The sequence below is a fragment of the Narcine bancroftii genome, chromosome 8 (assembly GCF_036971445.1).
Source record: "Narcine bancroftii isolate sNarBan1 chromosome 8, sNarBan1.hap1, whole genome shotgun sequence".
Classification (NCBI taxonomy): Eukaryota; Metazoa; Chordata; class Chondrichthyes; order Torpediniformes; family Narcinidae; genus Narcine; species Narcine bancroftii.
Window position 1 is genome coordinate 151,284,308 of NC_091476.1, and position 12,148 is coordinate 151,296,455.

Genomic DNA, 12,148 nt, shown 5'->3' on the forward strand with positions numbered 1-12,148 from the left:
CTTTAGCAAGAACAAAGACATGATATTTCCTGGCTAACAAGTTTGCAGGAAGGCACATAAACTGATAAGAAGTTAGAATCCACATGGGCAGAATTACCTAATGCTAAACCAATCCAGGAGGCAGAAGAATGTTAGGGGGAAGGTATCTCTGTACTGAAATGAAATGTATAAAAGTTGGGTCAGCCTCAGTATCTGTGTGTATTCCCAGGGTAAGGGGAAGCACCCAACTTTGCATTGTTGTAGTAGTATAATAAAAGTTCTTTGTTCTCAATTTTTGTCTCGAGCAAATTCTGTGAAGGTACTTCAGTTTCTCACGATATTAAGATTCAGGTTGTTATTCTCACACCTTATCACAAGATTTTCTACCTCTTCTCTGTGGTGCGACTCATCTTTGTTGCTGTTCGTTGACTTCAGCTCCCCATTAAATACAATCGTGCCCCAGACTCTGCATCAAACTCCATTGCCAGTTTGTGGCCCATTCTCCCAGTTAGTCCAGATCCCTCTGCAAGCTTTGAAAATCGTACACGCTGTCCACAACAACGCCTCATAACTTTGTGTCATCAGCGAACTTGCTGATCCAGTTACCCGCATTATCATCCAGATCACTGATATAGCCAACAACGGTCCCAACGCAGGTCCCTGAGGCACACCACTAATCACAGGCCTCCAGTCTGAGAAGCTTGTTCAGCACCGAGGACCAGAGAATGCTGTTTCACTGGGTTGTCCATGAGCAAGCAGAGGACAATCAGCTTGATTTGACCTTAGTCAAAACCCAATGCGAGAGAGACCCAGCAAGTCAGGCAGTGTATTTTATATCGCAAAGATAAAGATACATAACCGTGTCTTATACATGACTTGATTTTTGTTTCGTGCACGTGAGGTTTCTGGGACCTCGCCCTCTGCAGAGAACACCCTCCAATCCCATGTCATTGTACCTCCCAGCCAGCAGGTGGCAATGCGCGGGGAGGTCGCACGTGTTCGCCAGCCCACCTATAAAGAGCTGCGCCGGAGGCTCCTCCGTCCTTTACTTCGCTCTGCCGAGCGCGGCGAGAGCTTCGAGTTAGCGGTGAGCACAGCAAGGCCGACGTAGCGGGGGCCCAGATCAAGCCCGAGGTTGACGCGTCCGTCTGCGGGGCGGCGGCGGCGGCGGTGGCGGCGGCGGTGGCGGCGGCGGGGGGGGGGAGCCCGAACGTGTGGCGCCGAGGCCACGTGGCGTCGGGCCGAGGGACCCCCCCCGGGCGCCAGCAACTCGGGACAGGGCCACGCGGCTCCCTTGCTGAACCCTTCCTCGCCTCTCGGGCTGGCGTCTCTTGAGGGTGGTGGGGGGCTGCTTTGGCTGGCGGCGCCCGGGACTCGCCTGTGAAGTTGAGGTCCGACCCCGAGCCGCTCAGGCTTCAGTTTCGGGCTCCTCCGGGTGGCCCCCGTCGCCAGTGTCTTCCATTTCATCCCCCTCCCCCATCCCCCCCTCCCCCATCTCCCCCCTCCCCCATCCCCCCCCTCCCCCATCCCCCCCCTCCCCCATCCCCCCCCTCCCCATCCCCCCCCCTCCCCCATCCCCCCCCTCCCCATCCCCCCCCCTCCCCCATCCCCCCCCTCCCCCATCCCCCCCCCCTCCCCCATCCCCCCCTCCCCCATCCCCCCCTCCCCCATCCCCCCCTCCCCCATCCCCCCCTCCCCCATCCCCCCCATCCTCCCCCATCCCCCCCTCCCCCATCCCCCCCATCCCCCAAACTCCGCAGGTCCTGCAGCATCCCTCGGCAGCGAGGGGTGACCCAAGGTTCGGGCCGAGACGGGCCACGTCACTCCCCCCACCCCCCGGTGTAAAAACAACGATGGAGCAGCTCAATTCGTGCACTTTATATAGCAAAGACGTTTCGGGCTCACACCTTAATGAAGGGCTGGAGCCCAAAACATCAGTCAAATTGAGGTTTCTTTGAATTTGATCTCAATGGTTTTTCAGGGCAGACTGAATTCTCTCCATTCCCAGGGTGGATGTGTCTCAGCCACGCTGGGATACTGCACTATAGGTGGGGGGGAAATTTATACCCCAGTCTCTCCAGTCTAGCAATGTCTGGTGTGTGGGAGTGGAGATTTTGTCTATGACAGTCTCATTCCCTGTTGGAAAGCAACAATGACCCATGTTTTAAGCTGCCGAGGACTGCATCCTTTCCAGCCTCTCCACTACTTGCGACCTATGTGACTTAGACTATCCATGCACATGACAGAAAAAAGACAGTAGATTTTTTTTTAAATGAGTAAATATAAAAATTATGCATATGGGGCAGACCGACATAGAAGCAGCCACAGGCCGTCAGGGTGCTGAGGCATCGCTGCTGCCGAATGTGTTCTATTTTCAGGACTCTAAGGTGCTGGCAGTCCAGTGTTCAAGGCAGGTGGGAGGAGTGAGTGAGTGCAGGCCCAGAGTAATGCACATCCGACTTGCATCCATTTCGAGGTCCGACCGATTGGTCAGAATGGAACTGGGGAGCCACCTGTATATTCGTAGGCATCTTGTGCCGAGGAAGGTAAACTGATCTGTTTTACTTTTGTTCCACAGCACCAAGGTATTGTCCTGGTGAAGCAGGTGTAGTAGGCCAGAAAGTCGAGTGAACATCTGGGAGAGGTGAGGTGTTTAATTGTTTTTTCATTAAAATTAAAAGCCCAACGTCAACATCCAGCAAGGCTGTTCTTGTCTGGCTCTCTTCTAGTGGCGCATGGGGGCGTAGACCTTTGGTACCGGACCGCTTCCACAATCACCTGGGCCTCCTTTTCAATGGCAGAGTGTCCTAGCTCGGAGCCGTGGAGGGTCCTGTAACAAGGGAAGAGTGAAGTCCTCAGAATTTGTTGACTCCTGCTTTCTGGTATGGATTATTAGGCACTTTTAAAATTATTTAAATTTCTGTGTAATAGTGATGGCTAATTGAAAAATGCAATGCCATTTATCTGAGCAGATTGAGGGTTTTTGAGCAGGAATGTTGAGCAGAATTTCACTTTAAATTGTTCCTCTTTGCAGGAGAGAATGTTTGAGGATGGCTGAGTTTTCGTGGTGAGTATTAGTTTGTAAACTAAAAGTGATTTTTTTTTTAGGTATAGTTATAGGACTTAAATTTACAGTTTAGATGTATTTATAGTTTGGTTTAAAATTTACAAAATATTATTTGCAGATCAATATTAAAAATACTGTAACATTGGATTTTCTTTTCCTTATCTGGCTCTGTTCATATGGTGTGTGGGAGCGAAGACCTTTGGTCTATGGTGTACAGTCATGTTCCATGATACTGGAGTGAAACTGTATTCTCAGCCCTTTGGCTGATAAGGAAGCCATCCTATACATACCTAGGCCTTCTCAGGTTTACAATGTCTGAGGAAATGAACCATGCAGGATACAGTCATTATGGTGCATAGAATAGGATGATAGTGAATGAGTTGATTTTGATAATTTCTGGTGACTGATTGATTTGCTCTACTTTTGTTCCATAGCACCAAGGTTTTGTCCTGGTGAAGCAGGTGTAGGCCCAAAAGCTGAACTGGTGTTCATTGATCTGCTTTGCTTTTGTGATCCATAGTACAAACACTTTGCCCAGCTCAACTAGTGAAGGCCAGAAGGCTGGAGTGAATGAATATCTGGGAGAGGTGAAGTGTTTAATCATTTTTAAAATTACAATAAAAAAAATCTCCAATGTGAACATCTAGCAAACTTGTTTTTGACTGGCTCTGTTCTAGTGGCATGTGGGAGCATAGACCTTTGGTCTATGATGTACAGTCCCATTCCATGACATTGGAGAGAAAGTGTGTCCCCGGTCCCTTGGCTGATGAGGTCACTGTCCTGTATATTCCTAGGCCTTCTCAATTTTGCCATGTCTGAGGAGAGAAACCATGCAGGATACAGCCATTTATGGTGCGTAGAATATGGATGATAATGAATTAGTTTTTTGATCATTTCTGGTGACTCATTGATCTGCTTTAATTTTGTTCCACAGCACCAAGGTTTTGTCCTGGTGAAGCAGGTGTAGGCCAGAAAGCTGGAGTGAATGTCTGGGAGAGGTGAGATGTTTAATTGTTTTTTCATTAAGATAAAAACCCCAATGTGAACATCCAGCAAGGCTGTTCTTGTCTGGCTCTGTTCTAGTGGCGTGTGAGAGCGTAGACATTTGGTCTGTGACGTACAGTCCCGTTCCACGACATTGGAGAGAAAGTGTGTCCCCAGTCCCTTGGCTGATGAGGACACTGTCCTGTATATTCCTAGGCCTTCTCAGTTTTGCCATGTCTGAGGAGATAAACCATGCAGGATACAGCTGTTTATAGTGTGTAGAATACTGCACGCTTGTGAGTATCTTGAGTTTTTAAAATCCGCCTTTGTGTTTTACCAGTGCCCATCCTACTAGTTCTGACTCCCTCTGATCGTTGTGTACAGTATAGGATCTTGCTCTACCATCTGTGGCTGCCACATTTCCTACAGTATAGAGGCAGCTGTGCATCCCCATGCACTCCCCTTCAGTTGCAAAGCGCTTCTGATGTGTTGAAATGCCATTTATGCTGGCGGTTCTCCCATGTGTTTTAACCATATCTTGAAAACCAGGTGAACAAATGATTGGGAAAGGCTAATTGCTTTTAAGGTTAGGTGAAGAAAACCCCAAGTAATAGATGAACATCAGTGCAAACAAATGGTCATGTATTTAGGAAGTAATTTTGGGGGGGAGGGGGGGCGGAGAAGAATATTTTGTGAAAATTGCTTTGCTTAGCCACTGCATGTGCTAAAATAATTTTATGATTCTGTTCCAAATAATGGAATAATCAAAAATGTCCAATGAAAACTGGAGTTGTGCATTGCTTGAGTAACTTATCTTGAGTTATTACACGCATGTGTATTTTCTGCATTCTGATTGAATGCAAGTTGGGCAAGGGCACTGCTTGGCAGGCTGGGTACTAGTTATGGGCAAATACTGCTTGGGATCAGGAGAATCAGACACTGGTTTGAACATAGTTCAAAAAGGTACAGCCTGGTGATCTGGAAGGGGCTTGGAGTCTGGGTACAGATGGTAGTAGTGTCTCAGATATATTGTGCTCACTTTAAAAATAAAACAATTGGATTTGTTTAAAATTGAATTTTTTTTAAATGGCTTGAAATTGGTATATTTATGTATACATTTTCCAATTTGGGGTGCACTGCCCCCAAACCACCTCGCATGGGCTGCTGCGTCCCCTTGATCTCTGCTGTATGTCTGGCACAACTGCTCAGCTTTTTTTTAACCTCACTCACATGCTTGCATTGATCTGCTTTGGTTTTGTGTTCCACAGTAAAAACATTTTGCCCTGCTCAACTGGTGAAGGCCAGAATGCTGAAGTGAACACCTGGGAGAGGTGAAGTGTTTAATCTTTTTTAAAATTACAATTAAAAAAAATCCCCAATGTGAACATCCAGCAAGCTTGTTCTTGACTGGCTCTGTTCTAGTGGCATGTGGGAGCATAGACCTTTGGTCTATGATGTACAGTCCCGTTCCATGACATTGGAGAGAAAGTGTGTCCCCAGTCCCTTGGCTGATGAGGTCACTGTCCTGTATATTCCTAGGCCTTCTCAGTTTTGCCATGTCTGAGGAGATAAACCATGCAGGATACAGTCATTTATGGTGTGTAGAATATGGATGATAATGAATGAGTTGTTTGATCATTCCTGGTGACTCATTGATCTGCTTTAATTTTGTTCCACAGCAACAAGGTTTTGTCTTGGTGAAGCAGGTGTAGGCCAGAAAGCTGGAGTGAATGTCTGGGAGAGGTGAGATGTTTAATTGTTTTTTCATTAAAATAAAAGCCCCAATGTGAACATCCAGCAAGGCTGTTCTTGTCTGGCTCTGTTCTAGTGGCGTGTGGGAGCGTAGACATTTGGTCTGTGACGTACAGTCCCGTTCTACGACATTGGAGAGAAAGTGTGTCCCCAGTCCCTTTGCTGATGAGGACACTGTCCTGTATATTCCTAGGCCTTCTCAGTTTTGCCATGTCTGAGGAGATAAACCATGCAGGATACAGCTGTTTATAGTGTGTAGAATACTGCACGCTTGTGAGTATCTTGAGTTTTTAAAATCTGCCTTTGTGTTTTACCAGTGCCCTCCCTACCAGTTCTGACTCCCTCTGATCGTTGTGTGCAGTATAGGATCTTGCTCTACCATCTGTGGCTGCCACATTTCCTACAGTATAGAGGCAGCTGTGCATCCCCATGCACTCCCCTTCAGTTGCAAAGTGCTTCTGATGTGTTGAAATGCTGGCGGTTTTCCCTTGTGTTTTAACCCATATCTTGAAAACCAGGTGAACAAATGATTGGGAAAGGCTAATTGCTTTTAAGGTTAGGTGAAGAAAAACCCAAATAATAGATGAACATCAGTGCAAACAAATGGTCATGTATTTAGGAAGTAATTTTGGGGGGGGGGGGGGTGGAGAAGAATATTTTGAGAAAATTGCTTTGCTTAGCCACTGCATGTGCTAAAATAATTTTATGATTTTGTTCCAAATAATGGAATAATCAAAAATGTCCAATGAAAACTGGAGTTGTGCATTGCTTGAGTAATTTATCTTGAGTTATTAAACGCATGTGTATTTTCTGCATTCTGATTGGATGCAAGTTGGGCAAGGGCACTGCTTGGCAGGCTGGGTACTAGTTATGGGCAAATACTGCTTGGGATCAGGAGAATCAGACACTGGTTTGAACATAGTTCAAAAAGGTACAGCCTGGTGATCTGGAAGGGGCTTGGAGTCTGGGTACAGATGGTAGTAGAGTCTCAGATATATTGTGCTCACTATAAAAATAAAACAATTGAATTTGTTTAAAATTGAATTGTTTTAAAATGGCTTGAAACTGGTAAATTGGGGGTGCACTGCCCCCAAACCACCTCGCATGGGGTGCTGTGTCCCCTTGATCCCTGCTGTATGTCTTGCATAACCGCTCTGCTTTTTTTAAACCTCACTCACATGCTTGCATTGATTTGCTTTGGATTTGTGTTCCACAGTACAAACATTTTGCCCTGCTCAACTGGTGAAGGCCAGAATGCTGAAGTGAACGCCTGGGAGAGGTGAAGTGTTTAATCTTATTTAAAATTACAATTTAAAAAAAGTCCCCAATGTGAACATCCAGCAAGCTTGTTCTTGTCTGGTTCTGTTCTAGTGGCGTGTGGGAGCGTAGACCTTTGGTCTGTGACGTACAGTCCCGTTCCACGACATTGGAGAAAAAGTGTGCCTGCAGTCCTTGGACTGACGTGGACACTATCCTGTATATTCCTAGGCCTTCTCAGTTTTGCCATGTCTGAGGAGATAAACCATGCAGGATACAGCTGTTTATAATGTGTAGAATACTGCACACTTGTGAGTATCTTGAGAGTTTTTAAAATCCGCCTTTGTATTTTACCAGTGCCCTCCCTACCAGTTCTGACTCCCTCTGATCATTGTGTACAGTATAGGATCTTGCTCTACCATCTGTGGCTGCCACATTTCCTACAGTATAGAAGCAGCTGTGCATCCCCATGCACTCCCCTTCAGTTGCAAAGCGCTTCTGATGTGTTGAAATGCCATTTATGCTGGCGGTTCTCCCATGTGTTTTAACCCATATCTTGAAAACCAAGTGAACAAATGATTGGGAAAGGCTAATTGCTTTTAAGGTTAGGTGAAGAAAAACCCCGAGTAATAGATGAACATCAGTGCAAATAAATGGTCATGTATTTAGAAAGTAATTTTGGGGGGAGGGGTGGAGAAGAATATTTTGTGAAAATTGCTTTGCTTAACCACTGCATGTGCTAAAATAATTTTATGATTTTGTTCCAAATAATGGAATAATCAAAAATGTCCAATGAAAACTGGAGTTGTGCATTGCTTGAGTAATTTATCTTGAGTTATTACACGCATGTGTATTTTCTGCATTCTGATTGGATGCAAGTTGGGCAAGGGCACTGCTTGGCAGGCTGGGTACTAGTTATGGGCAAATACTGCTTGGGATCAGGAGAATCAGACACTGGTTTGAACACAGTTCAAAAAGGTACAGCCTGGTGATCTGGAAGGGGCTTGGAATCTGGGTACAGATGGTAGTAGTGTCTCAGATATACTGTGCTCACTTTAAAAATAAAACAATTGAATTTGTTTAAAATTGAATTTTTTTTTAATGGCTTGAAACTGGTAAATTTATGTATACATTTTCCAATTGGGGGTGCACTGCCTCCAAACCACCTCGCATGGGCTGCTGCGTCCCCTTGATCCCTGCTGTATGTCTTGTATAACCGCTCAGCTTTTTTTAAACCTCACTCACATGCTTTCATTGATTTGCTTTGGTTTTGTGTTCCACAGTACAAACATTTTGCCCTGCTCAACTGGTGAAGGCCAGAATGCTGAAGTGAACACCTGGGAGAGGTGAAGTGTTTAATCATTTTTAAAATTACAATAAAAAAAATCCCCAATGTGAACATCCAGCAAGCTTGTTCTTGACTGGCTCTGTTCTAGTGGCATGTGGGAGTATAGACCTTCGGTCTGTGACGTACAGTCCCATTCCATGACATTGGAGAGAAAGTGTGCCTGCAGTCCCTGGACTGGTGAGGACACCGTCCTGTATATTCCTAGGCCTTCTCAATTTTTCCATGTCTGAGGAGATAAACCATGTAGGATACAGTCATTTATGTTGCATAGAATATGGATGATAGTGAATGAGTTTTGATAATTTCTGGTGACTCATTGGTCTGCTTTAATTTCGTTCCACAGCACCAAGGATTTGTCCTGGTGAAGCAGGTGTAGGCCAGAAAGCTGGAGTGAACATCTGGGAGAGGTGAGGTTTAATTGTTTTTTCATTAAAATAAAAACCCCAATGCGAACATCCAGCAAGGCTGTTCTTGTCTGGCTCTGTTCTAGTGGCGTGTGGGAGCGTAGACCTTTGGTCTGTGACGTACAGTCCCATTCCACGACATTGGAGAGAAAGTGTATCCCCAGTCCTTCGGCTGATGAGGACACCATCTTGTATATTCCTAGGCCTTCTCAGTTTTGCCATGTCTGAGGAGATAAACCATGCACGATACAGTAACCTTGTAAACTAGGAACTATCAGCCACTTGAGATGACTCAAATTGGAAGGCACTTGAAGAATTTCAGGTTGATGACATTCACATAAAAGTTCTTTGGCCTTCAGGGCTTCATCATAATAAGCTGGAAATTTTAGCTGTACTGTCCAGGAGCGGTCTTGTACCATATTTTTCATGGTAATTGTGAGCAGCATACTTTAGCCATGATGTTAGGTTTCAGTGGTGTCACATTTTAGAATACCTTTAAAAACTGGAGGTAGATTTGACTTTTGCTTTAAAATCCACAGTGGTGAGTTACTCGCTCCTAACATAGTTGCATCTGAATCTTTCCATGTCAACCAAGATAGAAACCTAATGTAATTCTATGTGCCTGTTTGGTCCCTGTGTTCTTGTCTATATGTGTAGCTGTAGTAAGGAATTTATATATTTTCTCCATATCTCTGGGTTTTCCCCAGGGGTGTAGGTTAATTGGGCGGCATGGGCTCGTCAATGTTAGTGCTGCATGTCTAAATTGATGTACTTTCCTCTGGGAGCTTGTTCCACATATGTACCACCCTCTGGAAAAGGGTGCCCCTCAATTCCTTTTTAAATCGATACCCTTGCAGCAAGCTTGTGCATTAGTTAAGGCTTCTTCCCTGGGTAAAATGACTGGCTTTTGTTTCTTTATGTAACTCCATATGAATTCTTCCCCTCTCGGCCTTCTACACTTGGCCGGGGTGGGGGGGGGGGGGGGGTGGAGGGTGAGGGAGAAAGAGAGAGACATCCCAGCCCTATAACAAACTCTCTCAGCCCTGGTGACATTCTTGTGAATCGTTGCTGCATAATATGGTTTTACCTTCTACAGTATTAACATGACATCCCAGTTCCTGTATTCACTTCCCATAAAACTGTAATGTCCTTTGTCTACTTGCGATGTCATTGGGTGTTTTGATCGCTCAGACCAGCAATGGATATGAATTATAGTAGTTTGCTACATTTAATGATTCTTATTTATTTCAGGTATCCAACGTAACCAGAAGACAACTTGAACTTCAGATGCATTCCCATTGGATTTCAATGTTCTTTGTTGGAGCTTCAACATTTGGTTTGCAGAAGCTGACAATGGTTCTGTTTTGAAATTTGTTTCTAATTTGGATATCTAATGTTTTTTTTTAAATGTTGTTGAACCTTTGAATAAAAGTTCATAAAGTGCTGATGACAAAATCAGTATTACAATTTATTAAATAATTTGAAAGTACATTTTTGGTCATTAAAGGACAAAAAGCCAGGAATACAGAAAAGCTTGAATGCAACTTTTTGACATGCATTGAATGAGTTTTGTAAGTTGGCTTTCAAGGTGGTTCCTTTGGTTGGGATAAGGCCATGACAAGCGGGAACTTCTATCAGCTTGAGGCTGTTCCTTGACTCAAGATATAGAAGCAGAAGTAGGTCCATTGAGTCTCCTGCCATTCTAATCGTGAGTTGATCATCCACTCAGCCCCACTTTCTGGCTTTCTCCCAGCAACTCTTGATTCTATAACTAATCAAATACCTGTCAATCTTTGCCTTATTTACTTCCAACAACTTTGCTTCCGTAGCTGCCTTTCGCAACAAGTTCCACAGACTCACGAACCTCTGGCTAAAGAAGTTTTTACACGTCTGTTTTAAATTGACACCTTTTAATTCTAATGTCATCTTGTCGAAGACTCCCCAACCATGGGAAACATCCGTTGCCACATCCAGCCTCTTGACTAGATATTGCACATAAGTATTGGTCCTTTATGGGGTAGCTGTTGTCTTACTTAAAATTGATAGTTGTTGAGAAAAGTGGAGGACAACAAAATTAATGATCAGTACTGGGGACAATTTGTATGTTCTGATTTTTTTAAAATCCAAAATTGTTTGGATTCTTTGCATTTACTGGTATGCCTACAGAAGCCACTACACTCTTGCATTGCATCTTCCATCCTCAGACTTTACTAACTGCTACTTAATCTTAGTTCACATTAAGTCCAGTTTCTACAGTCAAATCTTTCTTTGGACCATCCCTGCTTTGGTCCAACATTTTGTAGTTTCCCTCTCCGAGGCTAAGATGGTTCTACAAAATCTTAAAATAGTGTTTGGTCACTTGCTTTAAAGTCACGATCTTAAAATTACCCATGAAGAGCCTTGGTGATAAATTGTCACAATGCAGCCAATGTTATGAAAAAAAATACATTTCTGGCTATTTCCTGTATGATCATTTCTAGTGGAAGTTGTACACTTGTGCAAGAAAAATAACAAGGGGAAGCCTGGGAGGAGATCAGAGATGACAGATCACAGCATAGAAGATGTGAGGTAGAGAAACCTCTAAATGGGGAATAAGCAAGTACAGGAGTGGATCAAAAAATGGAAGCCATAGAATCTCATGAGGATTGCATCAAATGAAATATCAGTATTCATGCTATTGAGTGTCCAAGTGGAATGAGTGAGCTTGACAAGTTATTCCCTTGGAACTTGAGAGGGAAGCTTGTGTAGAAATTGCAGGGGCCCCAGCAAAAATTTGAAGTCAAAGGTGAAGTGCTAGGAGGATTGGAGGTTAGCTTATTTTGTTCTGTTATTTAAAAAAGGCTCCAGAAGTAACCCTAATGTCAGTAGAAGGTAAATACTGGAACATGTCCAAAGTTATTGTATGTACACAAGTATTTGGATAGTCAAGGACTGATTATGGATACAGGAAGTAAACATGACTAGTAGTTGATGTTTAATATAGGTTTTTCTTAGGTTACTGGGATAGTTGAAGGTTGTGGATGTTTAGTAATGCCTTTGACAAGGCCCCACTTGGGAGCTTATTCAGGAAGGTTCAGATGCTCAATATTCATGATGAGGTAGTAACTGGATTTGACACTAGTTATACAGGTCGTGAATGATTTCTTAGATTGGAAGTCTGACTAGTGGTTTGCTTAAGGGATTAATGCTAGGACCATTGTTTGTCATCTATGTAAATTGGATCAGCAAGTTTGCAGATGACACAAAGATTGGAGGTGTGGAGAGCAAGGAAGACAGGTATATAATAGGTAGATAGGATTGTAAAGAGCTTTTGGAACACTGCAGTTTTGGTCACCCATTTGCAGGAAGGACATAAAC

At 44.1% G+C, this 12,148-nt stretch overlaps 7 non-coding genes across 7 annotated transcripts; all 7 read left to right on the forward strand.

The window, feature by feature from the left end:
• The first annotated feature begins 3,676 nt into the window (after positions 1-3,676).
• On the forward strand, positions 3,677-3,891 carry LOC138742187 (small nucleolar RNA SNORA73 family). The gene has a single exon (XR_011343975.1). It is a non-coding gene; the product is annotated as a small nucleolar RNA SNORA73 family (small nucleolar RNA).
• A 191-nt stretch (positions 3,892-4,082) lies between these two features.
• LOC138742185 (small nucleolar RNA SNORA73 family) lies at positions 4,083-4,297 on the forward strand. Its single transcript, XR_011343973.1, has one exon. It is a non-coding gene; the product is annotated as a small nucleolar RNA SNORA73 family (small nucleolar RNA).
• A 1,108-nt stretch (positions 4,298-5,405) lies between these two features.
• On the forward strand, positions 5,406-5,620 carry LOC138742182 (small nucleolar RNA SNORA73 family). Its single transcript, XR_011343970.1, has one exon. It is a non-coding gene; the product is annotated as a small nucleolar RNA SNORA73 family (small nucleolar RNA).
• A 191-nt stretch (positions 5,621-5,811) lies between these two features.
• LOC138742183 (small nucleolar RNA SNORA73 family) lies at positions 5,812-6,026 on the forward strand. The gene has a single exon (XR_011343971.1). It is a non-coding gene; the product is annotated as a small nucleolar RNA SNORA73 family (small nucleolar RNA).
• A 1,080-nt stretch (positions 6,027-7,106) lies between these two features.
• LOC138742186 (small nucleolar RNA SNORA73 family) lies at positions 7,107-7,321 on the forward strand. Its single transcript, XR_011343974.1, has one exon. It is a non-coding gene; the product is annotated as a small nucleolar RNA SNORA73 family (small nucleolar RNA).
• A 1,107-nt stretch (positions 7,322-8,428) lies between these two features.
• LOC138742189 (small nucleolar RNA SNORA73 family) lies at positions 8,429-8,643 on the forward strand. The gene has a single exon (XR_011343977.1). It is a non-coding gene; the product is annotated as a small nucleolar RNA SNORA73 family (small nucleolar RNA).
• A 187-nt stretch (positions 8,644-8,830) lies between these two features.
• Positions 8,831-9,045, forward strand: LOC138742188 (small nucleolar RNA SNORA73 family). The gene has a single exon (XR_011343976.1). It is a non-coding gene; the product is annotated as a small nucleolar RNA SNORA73 family (small nucleolar RNA).
• Positions 9,046-12,148: the final 3,103 nt, after the last annotated feature.